The 7254-nt window shown below is 40.0% G+C and overlaps 1 pseudogene; it reads right to left on the minus strand.

Annotated features, from left to right (window-relative positions):
* Window positions 1-221: 221 nt before the first annotated feature.
* Window positions 222-822, minus strand: LOC100755891 (annotated as a pseudogene).
* Between the last annotated feature and the right edge of the window lie 6432 nt (window positions 823-7254).

Raw genomic sequence — 7254 nt, forward strand, 5'->3', positions numbered from 1 at the left:
AAAAAAAGTTACATATCATCTCCCACAGGGACAGCCAGCAGACATGAAGAAACAAACAAAGACATGGTCACTCTACTGCGTCAGGCGACATCATCCTGGTGGGATCTAGTCATCATTTTCAGCATCTCACTTCCTTTTTCCTCCCTGCAGACACTCTTCTTCCTCTTCCTCCCTTTCATTAACATAATCATCATCTTCTTCATCCTGAATTTCTTCTTCCATTAAGTATGTGAGACCCATCTCTTCTCCCTCTCCCACTTCTGAACCTGCTTCATCCTCCACCTCCTCCTTATATCCTTCAGGTGGACCTTCTTCCTCATCTTCCTCGTCTTCATCTCCAAACGCCTCGTCCTCCTCTTCCCAGTCCGGTGCCTTGTTGTTCAACTAATCAAATCCGTCTAACTACGAGATTTGCTGCAGCAGTTCGAAGATAATTTCTCTGTAATTCTCCAGGTTTGTGATTTCACAGTTAAAAAAGTCAAGACTTTTCAAATTTTTAAGATTTCGCAGAGCCTCCACTGTACTGAGATCTTTGATTTTGTTTCCACGTAAGATTTTTGACATTTCTCTGCCAGGACTCCCAAGCCTCCAGATATTATATTGTCACTAAGTTCCAACTTTCGAAGTTTATTTCAGTTGGGAAGCTGGGCAAAGGAACTTAATTCCATGTTGGCCATACTAAGAAACTCCAGTTCTTTTAAAGGTGTCATTCAGGCCTTTGATTTCCCCATTGACACACAAGCAGTTATCAAGGACTAACTCTGTCACCAACTCTGGGGTTCTGTTCTTCAACTCCAGGTTAATCTTCTTTCTCATCTCCATGTCTTCCTCCTTTTCCCTCGCCTGCCCATCCCACTACCCCAAGCCAAAAGAGCCTCTAAAGGTCTGGAGATGAATGAAAAGAGACGCAAAGATGAACGCTCACTACCACCCAGGTGTGTGTGTGGGGAAAGACAAGAATAGAAAATGGAGTCCATGGCTTGGGACTAACTCGGCTGCCCCCCACCTTCTAGTGCACACCCCAGCGTGTGTACACACACATTCACACAGAGAGAGACAGGCACATGACTGCAGTTCCTTCCCCTTCAGTGGCTGCTGTGAGACTCGGTGGAATTTTCTTAATTGAGGTTCCCTCCTCTCTGATAACTTTAGCTTGTGTTAAGTTGGCATAGAACTAGCTAGCACATAAGGCTACAAAGCATTTTATAAATGAAATAGGCCTGCATTTTAACCTATTATCACATGAATTCTAGACCTACTCTATGCCTGTTAGTATATATACCTCATGTTCATGTATCAATTTATATATTTATTGGACAAACACTGCAAACACATATGTCAGTAGTGGGACATGTATTTTACATACTTTAATGCTGAATTCAGATGACTCAATTTAATGAAGAAACTGAGGCTCCGAAAGGTTAATAATTTGACCAAAACTCCATGCTTCAGTTGAAGTAGAATAATTAAAAGGTCTGTGAATCTCCAATGCTCAAGAATATAGTCTCTTCCCTTGCTCTAGGCCATGTCCTATTTCAGAGCTTGGTGTGTGTGTGTGTGTGTGTGTGTGTGTGTGTGTGTGTGTCCTACACTAGTAATTACATGTCCAAGTTCAGTGCTACAATAATATACTCATCTGTGCTACTTTCTAGTAATCTTCTGATCACTGCTGTTCCAGGTCATCTGTATGAGATGCACATGGAGTACAAGCATACTTCCTGCCGGACCTTTACATGCATCTGCACAATGGACTTGTCCATTCAGTTGCACTGAATGGAGGGAACCTTAATTGAGAAAAATGTTTCTGTGAGATCCAGCTGTAAGACATTTTCTTAATTAGCAGTTGATGGTGGAGGGCTCAGCCTATTGTGGGTAGTGCCATCCCTGAGCTGGTGGTCCTGGGTTCTATAAGAAAGAAGGCTGAGCAATTCAGGGGAAGCAAGCCAGTAAGCAGCACTCCTCCATGTCCTCTGCATCAGCTTCTGCCTCCAGGATCCTGCCCTGCTTGAGTTCCTGTGTTGATTTCTTCAAGAGTGAACTGTGATATGAAAGTTTAATCCCAGCACTCAGGAAGTAGAGGCAGATGGATCTCTGAGTTAGAGGTCATCCTGGTCTACAAAGTGAGTTCTGGGACAGCTAGGGGCTACACAGAGAAACCCTATCTCCAAATTAAAAAAAAAGAAAGAAAGAAAGAAAGAAAGAAAGAAAGAAAGAAAGAAAAAGAAAGTGTAAGACAAAAGAAAAAAACCCTTTCTTCCTCAACTTGCCTTTGGTCATGAGTTTAATCATAGCAATAGAAACTCTAAGACAAGGTCCTGCTCTGGTAATATTTCCAACTATAGCCATGTGTGTATCTGTAATAGTGTGGGTGTAATATATATCCATGTTTGAATCTGTACAAGTATATCCATAATCACTGTTCTACTAATAAATCCATGTGCACTTGTTTACTAATACATCTGTGTGCATTCCTATCCTAGTTGATTCAAATGAGCTGCTATACTGGCTCAAACTTGTGCACTCCTGTACTAGTCTATCAAGGAACACGGGTCTACTACTGAATCCCTGTGAACTTCTGTTCATGAGTAAATCCATGTGCATTACTATAGTAGTCTAATAGTAGTATATATACATATATAGACATAGATGATAGATAGATAGATAGATAGACAAACAGACAGACAGATGTATAGAGATAAATAGTATATACAGTATTTCTGTACCTGAGCTCTCTTTGGAGTAGGGCACCCATGTTTGTGGCTGTAAATTTAACCCAGGATATATTTACCTCAAAGCTGCGGACCTATAGGCCTCCCTATCTTTGTTCAAACTGGCCAACTGTAAGTTGCAGGGGAAGACCCACAAAACCCTTAAAATCCTCAGCCTTCAAGGAGAGGCTTGGCTCAGCTTTCTGAGTGTCTTCTCCAATTTGCCAGCTGTATGTGTTTCTTCACCCCTAATTAAAGCCTTTCTTCAACAGATGATTCTGTCTGTCATGTTCAAGAATTGTCTTGCTGCTACCTGAATATCACTCTAATACTAGAACTAGGATAGTAAACTACAAGGGCTGATCAAAGTTTTTGAGATATGACTATTATCTGAGATTATGTATTTGGACCCTAAATATAATTACAAGTGACCTTGTAAAAAACGATTGAAGTGGGACTTCACTACAGAACAGGAAGTTGGAGATGTGACAATGAAAAGGAACAATTTTCATTTGTTGATCTATAATATGAGAGAAATAACAGTCCTTAAGAAATATGTTTAGGAGCTCTTCCTTCCCTTTCCACCGACCCATCAGCAACTAGATCTCCCCAGACTTGCCCCTGCTTGAAGTAGACACGCCCAGGGAGGGAGGAGCTCCCTGAATCTGGGTACAGGCCACTCTTCCTTGCCTTTCTGCCAACCCACCAGCAACTAGGTGAGTGACCCACTGCTTTTACCCAATTCCTGTCCAAAGCGCCATTCACCCAGATCTCCCCGGGCTTGTGCTTGCTTGGAGTAGACACTCCCAGGCAGGGAGGAGCCTCCTGAATCTGGGTACAGGCCACTCTTCCTTCTCTGCCAACCCATCAGCAACTAGGTGAGTGAACCCCTGCTCTTAACCAACTCCTGTCCAAAGTGCCCACACACATTACTGCGTAACAAGAGGAGATAGAGAGACCCCACCTGTACTCACTGGAAAAAGATATGGGAAGAAGACAGAATAAGAACTCGCTCAACAACAGAAAGACCAATATGACACCACCAGAATCTAGGGACTCCACTCCAGCAAGATCTGAAAAGCCCAACACAGTGCATGAAGAAGGGATGGACCTCAAAAATTATTTCAGCAAGATGATAGAGACCTTCAAAGAGGAAACAAGAAAATCCCTTAAAGAAATAGAAGAAAAACAAAGCAAAAAATTACACAAAATGGAGGAAAAGACAAACCAAAAAATTCAAGAAATAAACAAATCTCTTAAAGAATCTAAAGAAACCCAAGATAAAACAACCAAACAAGTGAAGGAAGCTCTTGAAACAGTTCAAAGCATGAAAGCTGAATTAGACACAATAAAGAAAACACAGAATGAGGCGATGCTGGAAATGGAAAGACTGGATAAACGATCAGGAACTAAAGACGTGAGTATAACTAATAGAATCCAAGAGACAGAAGAGAGAATCTCAGCTATTGAAGACTCGCTAGAGGATATACATTCATCAACCAAAGAAAACCTCAAGTCCAACAAATCCCTAACACAAAATATCCAGGAAATATGGGACACCGTGAAAAGACCAAACCTATGAATAATAGGTATAGAAGAAGGGGAGGAAACACTGCTCAAAAGTAAAGAAAACATATTCAACAAAATCATAGAAGAAAACTTCCCCAACCTACAGAAGGATATGCTTATAAAAGTACAAGAAGCTAACAGACTGGACCACAAACAGACTGGACCACAAAAAGAAGTCCCCCTGACACATAATAATCAAAACTCCAAATCTACATAATAAAGAGAAAATATTAAGAGCAGCAAAGGAAAAAGGCCAAGTAACATATAAAGGCAAACGAATTAGAATCACACCCGATTTCTCGATGGAAACTCTGAAAGCCAGAAGATATCATGGATAGATATCATACAAGCACTAAGGGAGCATGGATGTCAACCCAGACTACTGTACCCAGCAAAACTTTCAATCACTATAGATGGAGAAAACAAGATATTCCATGACAAAAACAGATTTAAACAATACATATCCACAAATCCAGCACTACAGAAGGTTCTGGAAGGAAAACTCCAACCCTACGAACATAACTACACGCACAAAAACACAGGCAATAGATAATCTAATTTTACCAAACACAAAAAGAAGCAGGAGGGCAAAATCCATACACAATGACACAACCAACAATAAATCCAAAACAAACAAGAAACAACAAACAATGGACATTAATATCCCTAAATGTCAATGGTCTTAATTTACCCATAAAAAGATATAGGCTAACAGAATGAATATGAAGACAGAATCCATCCTTCTGCTGTTTACAAGAAACACACCTCAACTTCAAAGACAGGCGGTACCTCAGAGTAAAAGGCTGGGAAAAGATTTTCCAATCAAATGGGCTCAAGAAACAAGCTGGTGTAGCAATCCTAATATCTAACAAATTAGACTTTAAACTAAAATCAATCAAAAGAGTGAAGAAGGGCATTTCATACTCATCACAGGAAAAGTCCATCAAGATGAAGTCTCAATCCTGAACATCCATGCCCCAAATACGAAGGCACCCACATTTGTGAAAGAAACATTACTAAAGCTCAAACCACACATAAAACGAAACACACTTATAGTAGGAGACTTCAACACCCCCCTTACGCCACTAGACAGGACCACCAGACAGAAACTTAACAAAGAAACAAAGGATCTGAAAGAAGTTATGACCCAACTGGGGTTAACAGATATCTATAGAGTTTTTCATCCAAACTCAAAAGAATATACCTTCTTCTCAGCACCACATGGCACCTTCTCTAAAATTGACCACATAGTAGGCAACAAAGCAAACCTCCATAGTTACAAAAGAATTGAAATAACCCCCTGTATCTTATCAGACCACCATGCATTAAAGCTAGAATTCAGCAACAATACGAATGGCAGAAAATCTGCAAACTCTTGGAAAATGAATAACACCCAATTGCACCATTCCTGGGTTGAGGAAGAAATAAAAAAGAAAAAACAAATTGAAGACTTCCTAGAATCTAATGAGAATGCAGACACAACATACCCGAACTTATGGGACACTCTGAAAGCAGTGCTAAGAAGGAAGTTCATAGCACTAAGTGCCCACATGAAGAAACTGGAGAAAAGTCACATAGAGAATTGACAGAACAACTGAAAGCATTAGAGCAAAAAGAAGCAAACATACCAAGGAGGAGTAGACGTGAGGAAATAATCAACCTGAGAGCTGAAATCAATAAAGTAGAAACTAGGAAAACATTACAAAGAATCAATGAAACAAAGAGTTGGTTCTTTGAGAAGATCAACAAGATAGACAAACCTCTAGCCAAACTAACCAAAAGGCAGAGAGAGAGCATGCTAATTAACAAAATCAGAAACGAAAAGGGGGATATAACAACGGACACTGAGGAAATCCAGAGAATCTTCAGGTCATACTTTGAAAACCTGTACTCCACAAAATTCGAAAATCTAAAGGAAATGGACAGTTTTCTGGATAAATATCACTTACCAAAATTAAACCAAGATCAGATAAACAGTTTAAATCGACCCATAACCCCTAATGAAATAGAAGCAGTCATCAAAAGTCTCCCAACCAAAAAAAGCCCAGGGCCAGATGGCATCACTGCAGAATTCTACCAGCAATTCAAACAAGAGCTGATACCAGTACTCGTCAAACTGTTCCGCACAATAGAAGCAGATGGGATATTGCCAAGCTCTTTCTACGAGGCTACAATCACTTTGATACCCAAGCCACCCAAAGATAAGACTAAGAAAGAACTACAGACCGATATCCCTCATGAACATCGATGCTAAAATACTCAATAAAATATTGGCAAATCGAATCCAAGAACATATCAGAAAAATCATCCACCATGATCAAGTAGGCTTCATCCCAGGGATGCAAGGATGGTTCAACAAACGAAAATCCATCAATGTAATCCACCATATAAACAAACTGAAAAAGAAAAGCCACATGATCATCTCACTAGATGCTGAAAAATCCTTTGACAAAATCCAACATCCCTTCATGATAATGATCTTGGAGAGAACAGGAATAACAGGAACTTATCTAAACATGATAAACGCAATATACACCAAACCAATAGCCAACATCAAACTAAATCGAGAGAAACTCAAAGCGTTTCCTCTAAAATCAGGAACAAGACAAGGCTGTCCACTCTCTCCATACCTCTTCAATATTGTACTTGAAGTTCTAGCTAGAGCAATAAGACAAGAAAAGGGGATCAAAGGAATCCAAATTGGAAAGGAAGAAGTCAAATTTTCACTATTTGCAGATGACATGATAGTCTACATAAGTGACCAGAAAAACTCTACCAGGAAACTCCTACAGCTGATAAACACCTTCAGCAAGGAAACAGGATACAAAATTAACTCAAAAAATCTGTAGCCCTACTGTATACAGATGATAAACCCAAGGAGAAAGAAATCAGGGAAACATCACCTTTCACAATATCCACAAGCAACATTAAATATCTGGGGGTAACACTAACCAAAAAAGTGAAAGACCTGTACAAG

The sequence above is a fragment of the Cricetulus griseus genome, chromosome X (assembly GCF_003668045.3).
Source record: "Cricetulus griseus strain 17A/GY chromosome X, alternate assembly CriGri-PICRH-1.0, whole genome shotgun sequence".
In the NCBI taxonomy this organism is placed as follows: Eukaryota; Metazoa; Chordata; class Mammalia; order Rodentia; family Cricetidae; genus Cricetulus; species Cricetulus griseus.